Here is an 18,409-nt window from a genome sequence, read left to right as displayed (position 1 = left end):
CCAGCACAAAATGAAAATAAACCAATTCAAATTCACGTTCCATTCAGATCAGCTCAGTATTAAGCAAATCCGAATACTTTTTCCAGGATTCTATTAAAAGAGCATGTTTGCTGCTTTGCAAGGGTTTAGGTAGCGTGGGAGCACATCAGTGTTTAAAGAAATAAATAAACCTTAGTTAACCATAGCCTTATTTCTCACGGAAATAAGACTCAGTTAATCAGAGCCGATTTAAAATGCCTTGATTTACAGACAAAACCAGAACAAGCAAATGGTATCAGTAAACAATGAGTAAAGAATGGTTATTCACGTGTGATAACTCTACTTGCCCTCCCTCCACGGATAGGAACAGAAACACTACATGACCTGGACTTTATACATTGAGTCGACGTTGCGCTTGTGTAAGGCCTTCTTTGCATTCTACACCTGTGTTCCACATTTCAGTCCTGTGCACAGCAGCCTTCATCCTTGTACATGTGCCCCCAATCATAAGAGCCTCTGTTGGGTTAGGAGTCTGGAAACTGGTGCACAAGTGGGAGTCCGTAGCAGTAGTTTTACATCAAACTCAATCCGTTCTCGGTGCTCTCCAAGCAGAGAACGATGGGAGGAGGAAGAATGGAACCCGGAGAAGAAGTTTCCAAGAACCTCCCGCCTCAACTAGACACCTGCTCCTGAGATGATAACTACCCAGTGATATTTGCTAAATGCCGTGGGTGGACCATGTGGCTGCCTTGAAGATCAGTAAACTGACAATATTGCCTTGATATCTAAATTACTCTACTTTCTTTCTTGCCAAATGCACATGAGCACCTTCTGTTGAATGTTGAATAAAATGGAGCAATATTAGGATTGCAGTAGACTGATGTCTTGAGAACATAACCCGTCACATAGTGGCAAGAGGAGGACATGGCAGAAGCAGCTGCTCCACTACATAAGTAGTGTGTCTCCACTCTTTAAACTGGAGCAGAAGAAAGAAAGTCTTTAAGTAATTTAAAGGAAGTATTATCCTTTATAAGGGATCATTGCTTCACCCTCCAATAACATCTCAGCCACAACGTGGAGATCACATGGAAATAAATGAGAGAAGAGTGGGTTCTCCAATCTGGAGCACAGGAAGTGCGTATGGCCAGTGCCAAAAATTGTATTTTTGGGACAGTTTTATTCCCGCTAGGATGTACAGCTGGAATCCACGCCGGGCTGCTACCGCGCCACCCCGAAACGAACCTACGGCCCTTTTACCTGCAGCAACTGCCGCTTCAACTGTCTACGGACTCACACCGCTCCCGTCAAAATCGACTCCCCTGGAAGCAATCTCCACTGCATCCTGGTCAACACCCGATCCGTCCACAGGCACGCCATCGAACTGTGGAACCTCATCAACTCAACGAACCCAGACATCGCCTTCCTCACCGAGACCTGGATGAACCCCTCCTCGGCACCCGACATTGCCATCCCCGACGGCTACAAAATCATCCGGAAAGACCGCACCAACCGCACCGGAGGAGGCATCGCCATCGCACACAAAAGCTCCATCCGTATCTCGACATACACCGACAACTCACTTTCCGAAGCCGAACACCTCCACTTCGCGATCCACAGCGACCCCAAGACCACCCTCAGAGGCACCCTCATGTACAGACCACCGGGACCACGGACCAAGTTCAGCGAAGACATCGCAGACTTTGTCAACCCTCACGCACTATCATCCACCGACTACATCCTCCTAGGGGACCTCAACTTTCACCTGGAGAACAACACCGACAACAACACCACGGCCTTACTGGACAACCTCACCAACCTGGGACTGAAACAGCTAGTCAACACCCCCACCCACTACGCCGGACATACGCTCAACCCCATCTTCTCCTCCAGCAAACACATCTCCTTCAGCCACACCACCGGACTCACCTGGTCGGACCACAGCTGTGTCCACTTCAACTTCAAGAAGACCACCGTGCACAACCACACACAGCAACCACCAAGAAGACAATGGAATCGAACCACCACGGAACAACTCACATCGACCCTCGCTCAGAAACAACCCACCAGCACCACAGACCCCAACGAAGCCGCCAACAACCTCACGAGCTGGATCTCCGACTGCGCCACCCACCTGGCCCCCCTGAAGACCCAAGCTAACACCAACAACCACAAAAAAAACTCCTGGTTCACCCCCGACCTCAAGAACTCCAAGAAAGAATGCCACACCCGCGAGAAGACATGGCGCCTCAACCAGAACGAAGAGAACATGTCAGCCCTTAAGGACGCCACCCGCCAACACCACCAACGCCTCCGCGCCGCACGAAAAACAGCCTACCAGAACAGACTCGACAACAACGCCCACAACAGCAAAGAACTATTTGGAATCGTCAAAGAGCTCTCCAACCCCGACGCAGAAAACAACTCCATCCCTCCCTCACAAGACCTCTGCGACTCCCTCGCAGCCTTCTTCCACCACAAGATCACCGACATCTACAACAGCTTCACCACAAACAACACGAACCCTCCACCGGAACCCACCACCAACGATGCCACCATCCTCACCTGGACCCCAACCACCACCGAGGAAACCACCCGCGTCATGAACTCGATCCACTCTGGATCTCCATCCGACCCCTGCCCACACCACATCTACAACAAAGCCGACAACATCATCGCCCCCCACCTCCGGGACGTCATCAACGCATCTCTCACCTCTGCCACCTTCCCAGAGAGCTGGAAACACGCAGAGCTCAACGCCCTCTTAAAGAAACCTACAGCAGACCCCACCGAACTCAAAAACTTCCGGCCAATCTCTCTCCTACCGTTCCCCGCCAAAGTGATTGAGAAAATCGTCAACGCCCAACTCACCACCGCCCTGGAAGCCAACGACTCCCTCGACCCCACACAGTTCGGCTTCAGATGTAACCACAGCACCGAAACCGCCCTCATTGCAGCCACGGATGACATCAGATCCCTGACCGACAAGGGAGAAACCGTGGTCCTCATACTCCTGGACCTCTCTGCGGCCTTCGACACTGTCTGCCACCGTACCCTAATACGCCGTCTCAGCAACGCCGGCATCAGAGGCAAGGCCCTGGAATGGATCATCTCCTTCCTCTCCGGAAGAACCCAGAGAGTCCGCCTCCCCCCCTTCAGATCTACAGCCACGGAGATCATCTGCGGCGTACCCCAAGGATCCTCCCTCAGCCCCACTCTCTTCAACGTCTACATGACCCCCCCTAGCGAACATCGCACGCAAACACGGACTCGACCTCATATCCTATGCCGACGACACCCAGCTCATCTTATCCCTCACCAACAACCCCACCTCAGCAAGGACCAGACTACACGACGGTATGAAGGAAGTAGCGAACTGGATGACAGACAGCCGGCTGAAACTGAACACAGAGAAAACGGAGGTCCTCATCCTCGGCCCTACTCCCACCGCCTGGGACGACTCCTGGTGGCCTCCCGCCCTAGGCAGCACTCCCCAGCCCACCAACCACGCACGCAACCTCGGCTTCATCCTGGACTCATCCCTCTCCATGACCAGACAGGTCAACTCAGTGACCTCAGCATGCTTCAACACCCTCCGCATGCTCCGCAAGATCTTCCGCTGGATCCCCATCGACACCAGGAAGACCGCCACCCACGCCTTCGTCACCAGCCGCTTGGACTACGGGAACACTCTGTACGCCGGCATCACCATCAAGCTGCAGAAGAAACTTCAACGGATCCAGAACGCGGCCGCACGACTCATCCTGGACATACCCCACCACCACCACATCTCCGGACACCTGAAGAAACTCCACTGGCTCCCAGTCAACGAGAGGATCACCTTCAGACTCCTCACCCACGCACACAAAGCATTGCACAACCTCGGACCCAAACTCATCAACAACCACGTCTCCTTCTACACTCCTCCGCGCACGCTACGCTCGACCGGACAAGCCCTGGCAGCCGTCCCCCGCATCCGCAAAGCCACCGCCGGAGGAAGATCCTTCTCTTTCATGGCAGCAAAGACCTGGAACTCTCTGCCCAGCCACCTTCGCGCCATATCTGATCACCTCTCCTTCAGAAGGCAGCTCAAGACCTGGCTCTTTGAGCACTGACCCCGCCCCCCCCAGCGCCTTGAGACCCTTAATGGGTGAGTAGCGCGCTTTATAAATGCGAATGATTGATTGATTGATTGATTGTGAACGGGAGGGCTGGCATGCTGCGTAACTTAGTAGTGTAATCACTCAATGGTAGCCAACTGTGGCCTTCACTAACTGATACCAACAGGCTGAGATGGATGTCTTACTCCCTGCACCCTACTGCGTCTCTCCCAGGACACTGTGTGCTTAGCACATGGACAAGGAATGCAGGAACAAAATATAATGAGGGGAGACTGCACAGATGGACACTATGTGGACTATTTTACATTCTGCTGAACCATTACAAACTCTGAGACCGGGTGCTTGTGTACACAGCCCTTAACATGTGACAAGGCTAACATATGTACTTGCGTGGGTCATGCAAGCAAGCATATACAGCTGCAGGCCTTCACACTAAGGGCATAAACACATCCATTCATCACACCTGACAGTCTGCAGTCACATCCCCCCACGGTAGGGTGTATTAAGTATCTTCGGAAACACCGGGGCTGTAAATATGGTACCCAAAACCTAGATTCTAGGCATAAACTTGTCTGTTTCAGCACCCGCATCCTTATTAGGCCTTGTCTCCACCTTACGACCAACGTGCACTCAGATCAAGTAAGGCTAACTTTGACACGCCCACTAGAAGCGTCCGCAAGGGGGGTGATTTATGAGGGTGCCGGGCACCCATCTTTGGAACTCACCGCCATCACAACTCAGGAGCTGTACTAAACTGACTCTCATCAAGAAAAGGCTGACACCAAATCTATTTATAGGAGGTCCCATCACCTACTGAAGCTCCCAGACTCCCTCACCCCCGTCAGTGTGGGCCGCCCCTTACACAGAAAAGCGACTCCAAGGCTGCCCGCGAGGGAGAAATCACGGTCGAGCCCGACCGGCCACCGCGGCAGACTGATAATGTCGGGGGTGAGAGGGAGGCGTTCTGCACCCACGCCCGGTTCAAACAGCAACAGGGCTACACAGTGTTTTTTTCCCACAAGCCTGGACTTTACAATTAGTGTAAATAATGTTAAATGTGGCGTGGATAGCAGCGTGGTCCCGGGCACGATAAAAAGCAATGTCACAGCTGCGCTCTCTACGCACCGTGAAAGTCATTTTGGAGTCAACACGTTTTCCCAAGACGGCTGCATTCCGACAAAATGTGCCTCCTGTTTACGTGCGGTGTCCCCTCTCACAAACAGAAGCTCCCTGGAGCCGCAGGACGGCGGCCAACCGAGCCAGTTAGATGGCCTGGTTTATCAGGACACAGAATGCTAGGACAAAGGGACCGCGGTGGCTACAATGGGCTGCTTGATATGGAAAGGCCATTCTCTGGCGGGCTGTCTCTCCAAGGTCCCTGCCGCTGTGGCGCGGGAAAAGATCCCACGGTCTGCCGCGGTAAAGCATGGTCACTGCAACACCAGGCACAGGCAGGGAGGTTGTTTGGGGGTGTTACATCCCCTAATAAATGTATTTTCTGCTAAATAGTTGGGCACAGGTGCTTTCGGTGGGCATGGTGATGTGTCTGTCGGATTTCACCAGGAATTTTGACACACACACACTGTTTTGAAAGTCTTAAAAAATGTTGGTTAATTTACATAAATAGTTTCCCTCAATTAGGGACCTATTTACAAGCCCTTGTGTGACAGTAGGGTCATTTTTTGTAACGCTAATGTGGCGTTAAGGAGGCATTTTTGTTGCACATATTCACGAAGTGGTGCAATAGAAGCATTGCGTCACTTTGTAATCCTTTGCGCCATAGTATGCTTGCGCCAGTCATAATGTGTGCAAGGGAGGGTGGGGGGGCGTTTACCCGTTAGGAGGCCCAGAAAAATTGTGCCGTAAAATCTACAAGATTTCACTGCGCCATTTTTGTCATCATTTTTAACGCCTGACTTAGGCAGGCGTTAAATCGACACTCCCATTGTATTCAACGGGCCTCCCTTGACTAGCACCATATTTTTTGGCGCTAATCCACCAAAGTGCCACAATAGCGTTAACATTTTTAACGCTATTGGCCTAACGTGTGCCATGGTGCGCAGTAGTGTAAATACAGCGTACAATTGGTGTCGTTAAGGGGCGCAAGGGCACAAGAAAAGTGGCGCATCATCTATGCCCCCTCCTTAGAAGAAAACAAAGACATGAGGAGGAAAGGAACTATAGGAAAATGGTGAGAAAGGATGAATGAAAAAAACAGGCACAAGTCAGAATAAAGAGACAAAAAGTGTAGGGTGGTGGGAGAAAGAGGCACCAGCTGTATTTGGCAACTCCAGCGTTCTAAGCTCTGTCGATGAGCTCTTAAAAAAAGACCCGGGCCCTGCAATTATTTTTTCACTTACTCAGGACTGATTTGATCCATGCCATAAAAATATTCAAACTGACCTATTTCTTCAGTTACCAGCAATAAGCATGACGGATCTTATAGTTTCACTTTTCCAATTATAAAGTATGAGCCTACAAGTCCCAGCATGCGTTGCTGCTGTTAGCCGTAAATCGCTCTCTTGCTACCGGACTAGCTGACAGGTACGGCAATTACAAAATTGAAATCAGAACTTCAAAACAGTTTCAGACGTTAACTGATTTTATTTTCAATTCCTTAGTCCCTTGGGACCAGTCCACACGCTGCGAGCACGCAGCTTCAAAGCAAAACCCTTGACAAGTAGAAAATGATAAATATACTCGGGCTGGCCGGACGCCGCGTCTGCTGCAGCTCACTCTGCCCCCTGCCGGCGGCTGCGGGGTATGTTTGTATTTAGTGCTAGGGCGCTGCTGCTCGTGTTGTGACTCGGGGGCCCGATATCGCCACTAGAATTCCACGAAGGTCACCCGAGCGCCCAAAAAGCAGGCGTGTCATCATCCAGCGCGTGCGTAAAAATAGCAAAGGGCAACAAATGCGGCCGCACTGGCACTGAGAGCAGCCACTGTGCCGCAGGCGCTCGGAGGGGCACTGTTTGCTTTCTGCTGCTGAGAAAACACCGGGACTGCATGGCACACGTCTGAGCTGTCTCATAAGTGTTTGATGCGGTCGGGTCGGACAGCGGGGTCGTCGATAGCTCTTTTGACTCCTTTAGAACCCGCATCCCTTTCTCATCAACAATGTAAGGCCTTCGTAAAGTAATGCGACTTTGAACACAACCCTCAGCAGCTACGCTGCTTGTTTCCTGATTTCATTGCTGAAATTCTCGGGTTGCAAATCCCTCTATGGGAGACAGGTCATCTGATCCCATTTTCCTTTGCAATTTTATTGTTCTTGTAGACCCGCGTCTATAAGGGTGGGGGGTATGTATACCAAAACAAAATAAATAAGCTAGCTGTTAGTTTGTGAAGGGTGTGAGAGGGCTTCTGGTAGTGTGTGGCTGCTGGTCTGTGAGGGGTGACAGTTGCACCAATGAACAGTTTCAGCCCTATCTATGGACCAATGATGCTTGCAGACACTCACCCTTATTTCTGAGACTCCACCCTCACATGAACAACTTAGCAGCAGTTTTTAGCAGCAACTCACCCTGACTGACCCCAGACCCAGTTCCCCAACCACTTCTCCTCCCATCATGCACATGTGCCTCAGATTCTTTCATGTGCAGGGTGTATGTGTGGTACCTTGATGGGAGCTGTGTCATTAAACCTGGTCTGTGCTTACCTGTTCGTGCTGGTCCTGCACGGAGGCGCGGTAATCCGTACTTCCTGAATGTACACACATTTAGGAGCACATTTAGGGTGCCACCTGGAAAGAGGCTTCTTGTCTTATGTCTCTGATGTACACGTTGTGTGAGACAATTGAGAAAAGCAAAGGAGGACTGCACACCTCATGGAGCCACATGAACCTCACAAGACATGCAATGGAGTCAGCAGTCTTGAACTCATATAAGTTCCTCATGGTCCAGAGCATACTTGCTAGGCAATTAAGAAGCATGGCTGCTGCAGCTGGGACCTAGGCATTAGAGTATGGAAACTGTGCAGACTGTCATCATCTTCAGAGGTCAACGTAAAGACAACAAGGTACGCAGAAATATTCTAGGGCAACATTTGTGTTTATGGATTTAAGTTTACATTTCAACACAATTTCGGAAGTCATTCTTTGAGTATTGTTATATGTTATAATTTAATGAGCACCCGCAAATTCAAAGTTTGAAGAGGAACGACCATGAATATTACTAGGACCTCTGAGCAGTATGTTTTTCTCAGATTTTCGCAACCAAGGTTGCAGCTTCACACCAGTGTAGCAGAAAAGACTGAGTTCTTGGGGTAACATCCTTTTGGTGACCATCTTCCTCACATGGTGGGGATAAGTCTGAACCCAAGAATCAAGAGTAAGAGCCGTGGAGATCATTCTGTGAGATGCAAGGTTACTGACCGAGGAGCAGGTGCTGGGTTTATACTCTACGAAAAGTGCTGTGGTGGGGCCATGCCGCTTTGAGGGCATGAGGAAGCCTGTTACTAGAGCTGCAACGCATTGGGCCCATGGGAAGAACAGTCACCTTCTGCTGCGGTAAAGGGTGAGCCTCCTTCACTCCAACCCACGTCCACACTGTCGGAAAGCCTGTGCGCGCCTTCTCAGTCTACAGTGGACTTGAGGATTGCCGTCGTACTTTGCATTGGGGAACTGAACTTCTTATTGACTTTGGGAAAGTTTTCACAGCGGGCATTCCAAAACCTCACGACATTCGTGTACCAGGAACTGAAAAATGCATTGCAGCTGTTCACTCAAATAGATATATTTCCTGTTTGAAGCGTAGCAGCCAGAACATGACAGCTTTCACTGTGACTGCTGCATGATCCTTTAGAATGGATCTTTTTTGTACTTTAAGGACCTAAACCCATAAACTCACTTTGGAAGTCGCTTCCCTGAGCACCTTTGATCCTCAGTTCAATGTTAAGCACGTATAATGCACTTATACACTGTAATACTGTCAGGAATCCTAGCTCTGACGAGGAAGAAGACACAGGAGTCAAATGTTTTGTTTCTCATTATTTGTTGTGTATTATGTCTTTTTTTTTTAATTAAAATTAGTTAATTGGCCTCGATGTGCAAACTCAAACGCCTCTTTGGATAAGACTTGGACCTGCTCTGCTTTGATAATCTGAAGGAAGCACATAGTCAAGAGCGGTTTTTGGTTTTCCATTTTAGGGAATCACAGTACTGAGGCCTCAGGCAACAGTGGCAAAGATCTCCAGTTGTTACAGTTCAGGCACAGTATCTTCTCACTGCACTGGAACCCCAGGAAATAAGTACCACAGCAAATTTCTCTTGAGGGTGTAATGTGGTGCACATTTTTTAAGAGATCCTGGTCCTTTCCCTATGAGACTTGTTTCCAATTTGGAAGTTACTTTGAGTATCAGTGGCAGCATGTGAAGGTTTAACCAATGTTGCTTGTGGAGATGTGCTAAAAGACGCACATAGACACAAAAGAGCAGGCAGGAGAAAGAGGGCTCCTGAGGTGCTCCACGTTGGGTATGATGACGATTTTTCAGATCCAGTGCGAAACAGTGTGCTCTAATATGAAAGTAAGGACTTTAAATTTAGTGCGGACCCCAGGGGAACACTTCTTGATGTGAAGGCGATCTCAAATCAGCAATTACTATCCCTCTGGATTCTTAGTCCCTTTTCAAATCCCTTATGGGCAACCTATATGCCTTGCTGACCACAGTCTGGAGACAGTAGTCCTCAGGCAGAACCTCCCTCCCTCAGCTGTCTCCACTCTGGGCTCCCGTGCCACCTGCCATCCCCATTGACAGGCACATAAATCTCTATTACTGTGGTAATAGACACAGCCCCACTAGAATGGAGTGGTTCTCCTAGAAGTCTTATATTTGGTGCTCTAGTTGTGTCCTACAGAAACTCGATCTGGGTATCAAAGTGGACTCGTGCAGGCACCACATACTCATGAAATTTGTTTTGCATCTTCCTATCCTCTTCAAGTCCCACCATCTAGGCTTTAATTTCCTTCATTCTGTTCAAGGGGCCTTGTGTCTCACCTTCTTTTTTTAGTGTGATTCTTGTTTAAAGATAGCAGGGTGGAGTCTATGGATGGCTTCTTTTCTGTGATAGCCTCTGTAATTCATTAAAGATCCAGCATTGCTAGCAGGATGCACAGCTCTCCAGTAGAGGTTCCCTCTTCTCATCCTGTCAGTTTCTGTGTAGGAAAGACGTCGGCCTTTCCCTGTTTCTCAGCCTTTAGCATCTTTGGGAGGCATTACCGCAATAGGCAGGGTTAAGGGATGATCCTGTTATATAGAGATGTCCATTAAAACGGAAGAGCCTATACTCCTCTCTGGAGCCCACACCGCTCAGCAGTCAAGCTATAAGGACCAGCCATCAGTCAGACTCACTTTGGCTTGGGTCCCCGCAATTCCATGGTGCAGTCTCCTCTCCGGGCTTCTGTGCCACTGCCGCCCACATCAGGGAGGCACAAAAAAAAATGGGGCAGATCCTCTGGCCTGGGTCCAAGTCTCCCCTTCGGATAGAATCAACGTGCATTTAGGTGCCCTGCTTAATCATGCCTGTTGCGTTCCCCCGGGACCTCATCTTTCCGAAGTGACGTGGGTGGAGGCATTACGACATCTTCATGGATAGGGGGGGCCCAATCTCTACATTTTCCGTGGCCGGCCATGATGTTTCTCCTCAGTCCTTCGGCTGCCCTTGGTGAGTCCCTCTGGCTGCTCACATGTTGTTGATTGTCACCAGCCAGCCCAGAAGTCAGGACAGCACCAGAGCCCAGTGAACACATCCACACGGCAGCGCAGCTAGCCTCAACCCCAATTCCAGGTCCTTCTGGACCTGCTGTGGGATATTATTTTCCATTGGTTTGGCCTCTTCATTGTTGGCCTTTCTTTTCCATTTGTTTGCAAATCGATGGATGTGGAATGCAAACTGTTGATAGTCTGTGACTATTGACAGCTAATGGAAAGGTCGAAACTAAACTGACTGAGGATTAAATTTGCATACATCAGTAGGAGAGGCTTCTTCTTACAATGAACCAACATGGCGCTAGCAGAATGTTTTATTTCCATTAGCAAATGTGTATTTTAACCCTGTCCAGGGTCTATTTCCCCAGTGGATGCACACATGACTAAAGAAAGCCCACAGGCTTTAGGCGCTATGTGTGGCATGCCGGCTGGCTGGAATTGACACAATGCGATCATATGTTAGTCTGGGGGCTTATGGAGGATCCAGGCTGGCACCAGGAGACTTGCATCATGCTCGAGTTGCAAATAGCAACCGCCGTGGGCCCTTGTGAGGGAACCATAGCAGGCGCGTCTTTGAGAACATGAGCTCACCACTCCTGCATGGAGGTAGTCCCCTAAGGAATGTGGATGGGGCGGGGGAGGCTCTACTTTCACAAACAATATAACAAAATGGCATGTGCCTCGCACTTCTATCACAACACCCCCCAACCCCTCACAAAACCTTCCCGCCTTCCTGCCCCGGTGGCCTCGTCTATGAACGTGTCTGGCGCGCTCTGACTCTAAAGGTGACCTTCATTGTCAGGTTTGACCCCACTTTCCGATTATTTTTGAGTTTTCAAAAAGATGCGTGTGCTCGTTGTGGGCGCTTTACGCTGTGAATGGAATCGGGGGTTATCCTGCCCCCGCTGGAGGGTCGCCACTTCCGCTGGACAGTTCCTAGTTCTGGAGTGGGTCTCTTTTATTCCACGGTGCGACGGTCTCCACAGTGAGTGGGCCACCCGCATGGCTATGCGCGGTCTCACTCCGGAGGCGTGCCGTGAAGAGTGTTTATGAGCTGCCGCAAGACCACCCTTTGCAGTTTTTAAGGGATTGGTGACTGACTGCACCCAGGCGGCCCCAGTGATATATGGCGACAGAAGGCGTGCTGCATCGAAGCAGCAGGAGGCCCGCGGTTCACAGGAATATATGTTAATTGCTAAATCGAGCAAACCTCACCATTGTTCACCGTCTGTGCCCGGCCGGCCGCAGCACGCTGTTATATTCTGGCTTTACCAAACACTAGAGAAATGCAGGTCCGCTCCGCCATGTTCGCTCCCAGCCCTCCAAAGCGCTTCATAAAAAACACAATGGGCTCATGACTACTTCGGCCTACTTTGACACGAGGACGCCTCGGTAGACAGACACGTTGTCATTCTAAAACCCACGAAAAGTGGTAAAGCTATGTTTCTGCCTTGAATGAATTCTCCAAAGACGGCAGCTTTTCGTATCAATCTCACCGAATTCACCAGTCACTCAGTGCAGTCGCGCAGCTCATTTGATTATTTCGGTTTTGGAGGTTGCAACAAAATGTAAGTGACACATGGTTGGCAACATATCCAAAAGTTGCAACAGTGTGAAAATCTTGTAACGCACACGAACGTTCACTTGAAAGGCAAATTATTTGCAACTGAACGTAAAACATACTAATGCACACACATGTTCCTGAATGCCCTGCCATCACCACAGTTAATTAAAAGACTAGCCGGTGCTGGAGGGGTGTCTCGTATGGGGCAGATTTTTTGAGGGGTCTGCATGTGCACATTAATGTACCCTGAAATATTTCCCCCTGCGCCTCTGGCCTCCTCAAGTCAAACGTCATCAGACCTGTTAAGGGGGTCCTCAACAGAGAAATAAAAAGAATAACCACGTTAAATAATCAAGAATACAGAAAAGGCAAGAAATTAAACATGAGAGAGGTATCACTCTGAAATAACTGCAACATCGACACAGAGCGAGCTTCTGCTCACTTAGGATTTGCCAGGAAGTGTTAAATTCGACAATTTATAATGAACATTTTTCTTGTACTAGGATTATTTAAACAAACATGGGCTGTCAGGCTTTATCAATACTGTTTGTTTTTTCATGTTTTTTTGCAAAACTTTATTGTTAGGTAATCTGCGGGACCCTCGTCAATCTAAGAAAAAATTGACTAAAAGCAAAAGGCACATGGTTCTATGGGTCCATCCTCTAAAAACAGACAATTACGCCTAGGTTCCCAAAGATTGCAGCATCTTCCGTAATTTATAAATTCTAATTTAGGGACTCAAAGATGTCTAGAAATTTATCCTGGCAGACTTGAAGGGCTTTGTCTGTACCTTGATTAGGGTCCTTTTCTTTTTTCATAAAGATAAAACCGTCTAGCCTGTGTGGTAATATAGGTCTAGGGCATTTGGCACTCCTATTGGCCCAAATTGTTGTGTGATAGGGGAAGAAGGCGTCCATCCCTCACACCTATGATGTGTTATTACCTGACTATCAAAGTAATGGGTACCCAGAGCCTCTAAGATGGCTGCGCTGTTCCCTGCTTCTGGGTCTAGTGCATCGCCCGGAGTAAGAGGGTTGCTCATCTCTTCCTCATCCATGTCACCTGGATGAGTTTAGGAGAGAACAGCAAATCAGATTCAGGGAGACTGAGTTAAAATACGTTTTACCTGTCGTCTCGAAAAGGATTTGCCCTCAAAGGAAACTTTTCAGGTCTTTTTAATAGGCATATATATTTAGGATCCCAATCTTTTGAACGAGATGGGATAGCTAACTTTTCTTGAGTTTGTGACAACTCAAAAAGTCTTCTCGAAAAATAATCTGTACTGCCAGAAGAGGAGATTCTCCTTCTGTGGAATTGTATGTTGCATCCTTTACACGTGGGAGAAGGTGATCTATTAATGTTTTAAAGGAGGCCACAATGGAATGGCGAATGGACTGCATTGGCACACTCAAAGCTGACTGTATGACCTCTCTGTCTTGCCTTTGTTTCCCAGACTCCTGCCTTTTACGCCTTCATCAGCTTTCCTCATCCGCTGAGGAGTCAGACTCAGAATGGTCTGAGCTCAATATAGGATTATTATTTTAAAGCTTTCATAGACCACTTTCATCAGTGCCTCATCGTTGTGCCTATTAAGGCAAAATTTACAGTACTAGCGAGCAGCCAAAATCAAAGATATAAATGAATAAATTATAGTATCTATTGTTCTCAACTTTCCCGTAAATTTATTTTTTCCTTTCTGATTCAGCAAGCTACCTACAATAAATGTAAATACACACACTGACTAATAAATAATGTTCACCTATCATACGTATCTGCCAGGGTAAAGAAATTGTATGTGAAAAAGATGACAAATCGTGAAAAGGTGATAAGTGAAGAGTGGGAGCCAGTGTGTTGCAATGTTGAGCTTCAGCAGCCATTGAGGAGAGGCACTCAATAGTTGGCGCGCGTGCTACAATGTTGAAAACATTCCTTACGATAGCGGCAGGCTCAGAGCAAAAAAACAGAAGGTGGCGCATGTTACAGGTGAAACAGCTCCTCCATCTGCTGAGAGCCTTTTATTCAGGGAGCATGCGCACGTTCCTGACGAGAGACAGGCTTTGGGGAGAACGGAAGTCCGCTCATCTCAGTAAGAGCTGAAGCAGGTCCTGTGTTTAAGAAACAAAAGAAAGCGCTCAAAGAGGCCTTATGCTTCTCAAAATGTATTAGCACTCTCAAACTAACAAGCATTTGCAATGCAGTGGGTCTCGCGTTTGCTCGAGTTAGAGCTGTTACCGTTGTAAATTCCTTACTGGACTTTTCTTGCCGCATAAATTGAAAATGAAAAGTAAAACAGTTGACATAAGCGAGCCAATTCAAAGCGCCACGGCCGCCATGAGCATGAGTGCAAAGGAAAGACATAAAAGGAAAAAGAAGTTCCTTCTCAGTCAAACGTATTGGCAAACGTGCAATTAACAGGGTCGGTCTGCAAGGTGGTAACAAAACCGCCCCAAGGAGGGACAAACATAAAAAATTTACCAATGATAACAAATTATTTTTGAAAGCCACGCCCATGAATGAGTGATAGTGATGGGCGTGCAGTGGGCGCGGTTAAAAGTCCACAGATAGATTACAATATACCAGAGCACTTGTGTGCTCGACCTAGAAATAAAGCATACTAACACACAGCACCAATATTTTACTAATTTCATTGTGTTAAAAAATACTGTCAAAATAGCAGCATGCAATAAGTGAATAATAAGAACGAGAAACAAATATTTATCTCTGCTACAGTAGCAAAGAAGATGGAGTTTGCTGCTCTGCAGAGAACATTATACTACAGGATGTCTGGTGATTGGTGTCCCTATTGTGATGTCATGCTGCAACTATACTGATAATCTGAATACCATATCCCTATGCCTGTTTTTTTCATACATGTTGAATTTACTTGTATAGATGTACTATATTTCCCGGGACAGTTTGCAGTAAAGAAGAAAAGTCAATAATCTTCACCTCTGTTGCTTTAATAGAATTCAAACCTCCTGTCATATTAGCATGGGTGATTTTCTCTTATGCTGGTTCAATAATGGAGTTTATTACATACATCTTCTTCTCTATCATTACCATTTAGTATTTCTATTTTTATCTTATACTGTGGCGCTCTCCTGGATCTTTCATTGTAATATTGTACCTGATTTCTTTAACAGAGGCTAGCCTTCAATATGTTTTTGACCACAAGGGTAGTAGGTTACTCACCTTAGGCTCCTAATATATATGGAGTGCATCACATCAAGCATCCCAATGCCCGCTCATTTTTTAAGGACATCATCAATCAAGCACACCATTTTTATACTTCTATGCAGTAAATGTACACAGCCCAAGGTACGCTGACATCCCGGCATAGGCCTTTTTTTCTCCAGTTTTGAGGTGGCAGACACCACCCCCCAGAGGAGATGATGTTGATTCTTGTCTCAGACGCCCCAGCTTATGTCTCCACAAAAGCCTGCCTGCGTTATTCATAGAGGCCCAAGATGGCTTCCGTAACATCCCATCTGTGGAGCCACTTTGTCATTTCTGCTTTAATACTTCATTTCCCCAGAAACATCAAGCCGTCTGTGAGAAATGGGGCTCCTGGTTGGCTAGGGTATGTACCTCAGCCAAGCAGAATCCACTCACTCTAGTCAGGGCAAGTCAGACACACAACTTACATTAACCTGTGCTCACCCTCTGGTAGCTTGGCGCAACGCAGGTAGGCTAAACTTAGAAGGCAGTGTGTAAAGTATTTGTGTAATTCCCCCAAACAGCAATTCCCTATAGGCACCCACAAGAAGACTCCACACAATGCTTTTAGAAAAAAATATACAATCTTTATATATATATGTTCAAAGAAGGTGCATAACGATAAAGAGCAAATTTATCACGAGGTACTGTGTGCAGTTTAATTCTCCCGGTGCCGTAGGCAGGGACCCTGCAATACCTGCTAGGCGCTGGGCGTGAGGTCCGCAAAAATGAAGAGGCGCCTTGTCTACAAATAGTACGGTAATCCTCCAATAATGCTCACCACCTTTGAGTGCCCGGGAATGGTGTGCCCTGAGGTTGGGGGGAGGCTGCCCGCTCGCTCTGCAAGGAAGGTGGGCTGGTGCAGCGAGTCCTCCGGGGCAGGTGGAGAGCGGCAGACTTTCCTGGGGCTACCCAGTCTCAAGCTTGTCTAATGGAGATCGCAGGTAAGCCTTCCTCTGTGGCCCGTGATGAAGTCTGGCTGGGGCGGCGGTACAACCAGGGAGAGAGGCGGATCTCCTGAGTTGCCACCTGGTCCCAGGCTTGCCAAATGAACATCGCGGGTAAGTGGGGAATGCAAGGGGGTCGGAGGCAGCGTCCGCGTAGACGGTACCTGCTCTCAGCACTCCTGTGCCGGCATGAACAGGTCACTGGGGTTACTGCTGTGGTGAGGAGGCTTCCCTGGAGACTCCTCTTGCACCACCTGGTCCCAGACTGGTTGGTCCTCGGTGAGTCAGATGGACCAGAGTGGACAGAGGTACGTTCCCAGTGCTGGTGGTTCTAGTGCGTCAGCACAACCGCGAAGCCCTCTTGGTGGCAACAGCCTTGTGGTGGGGGGACTGAAAAGTGGCGGCCCTGGAAAGGGTGCAGGAACCACTCGGTGATCCTTAGGAGCCGGACACGTCAATGAGGGGGCACTCGCAGACAGCGATGCTCCTTGGCTTCCCAAGTGGTGGTAACAAAGACAGGGCACGCAGGCAAAGCCCTGGAGACTCCCTGGTAGGGCTTGGAGGTGGGATGGTGCTGGGGGAGCGGACAGCAGGCAGTGGGCAGCTCAGCAGATTCTGGCAGCAGTTCCTAAAAACAGTTAAAATCCCTGAAAAATGGCAGTCCTTCTATCAGAGCAGCCATCGCTCCCGCAGGGTTCCCTCTTGGTCCAGGGATGATCTAGATAGTGGGTGAAGGGGCCCAGTACTTATGCAGAAAAAGTGCCTTTGATGTGGGGAATGACCACAAAAAACCTTGTGAAGTGTGCATGTCCACCTTTGAAGTCAGTCTCGGCTCCAGACAGCCACTGGAGGGTAATCAGCCCTCTTGTGTGCACCCCAGCCCTTACCCTTTGAAATGTAAGAGTGAGATCCTCCCCACCCCTTCCCCAGGAAGACCCATCAGTATGCAGATATGGCTGAGTGTCCTGTGTTGTGGGTGTCTGAAGGGAATGCACAAGTGAAACTGTCACCCCACCCAGGCCAGACGTGTATTAGAGGGAGGCTATAGGCTCACAGGGCAGTGAGTTCAGAGAAATCTCCACTTTCTGAAAGTGGCATTTCTGGACTAGAAGTAACAAATCTAACCTTACTGGTAAAGAGGATTTGTTATTACCATTCCAATGGTACTACACATGAAATAGCCACTCCTCTCAGATCAGGAATTACAACGTAAAGTTTTTTTATATGTAATTACTAATGCCGATAAATGAGAGGATTAGGCCTCACAATAATGAAAAAGCACTGGTGGGGTTTTTCATTACCGTAAATGGGAATGGTGAGGTGCATGTCTTTACCATGTTTGTAGGTGAGAACACACATGCACTTTAGCACTTATTAGCAATGGCAAAGTGCTCAGAGTCCTAAGGCCAACAAAAAGATACAGCAACAAAACAGGAGGAAAAGTCAAAAAGTCTGGGGTAAGACCACCCTAAGGATGCCAGGTCTAACATCGCCTCTTGGCCACCACACTAGTGTCCTCACCCAAAAGGGGAGCTGATCAGGGGTTCATCACCAGAGTACCTTCAATGCTCCAGCACTGGCCATGTGCCCACAAATATGTGTTATGGCTGACCTACATTTAATAAAACATCTTTGCTGCCCAAAAGTTCTTAAAATAATCAGACTTATGCAAGCAAAAACAAGCTACTCTAGTAGATCAGGCAGGTATGGGTGTTCCGTATGTATGTCATATTCTGTATTCTAGAGGATGAGGGGTCATCTTTCATCCTTGTTGTAAACTATCCTAATGACCGCTTCAGTTTCAATCTTTACAGTGCAGAGTTAGTATGGATATTTTATGGGTTCCCTTTCCTGTTATGTTCTCACACATCCTGGAAAGT

The 18,409-nt window shown here is 48.2% G+C and overlaps 1 protein-coding gene across 2 annotated transcripts in view; it reads right to left on the bottom strand.

Moving 5' to 3' along the window:
- The window catches only part of DAPK2 (death associated protein kinase 2), a 372,045-nt gene that overhangs the window by 153,656 nt on the left and 199,980 nt on the right, over window positions 1-18,409 (bottom strand). The gene's annotated exons all lie outside the window — the stretch shown is intronic.

This window comes from Pleurodeles waltl, chromosome 3_1 (genome assembly GCF_031143425.1).
Source record: "Pleurodeles waltl isolate 20211129_DDA chromosome 3_1, aPleWal1.hap1.20221129, whole genome shotgun sequence".
Classification (NCBI taxonomy): Eukaryota; Metazoa; Chordata; class Amphibia; order Caudata; family Salamandridae; genus Pleurodeles; species Pleurodeles waltl.
Note: the sequence above shows the minus strand (reverse complement) of the source record. Positions and strands in the feature narration are given on the sequence as shown.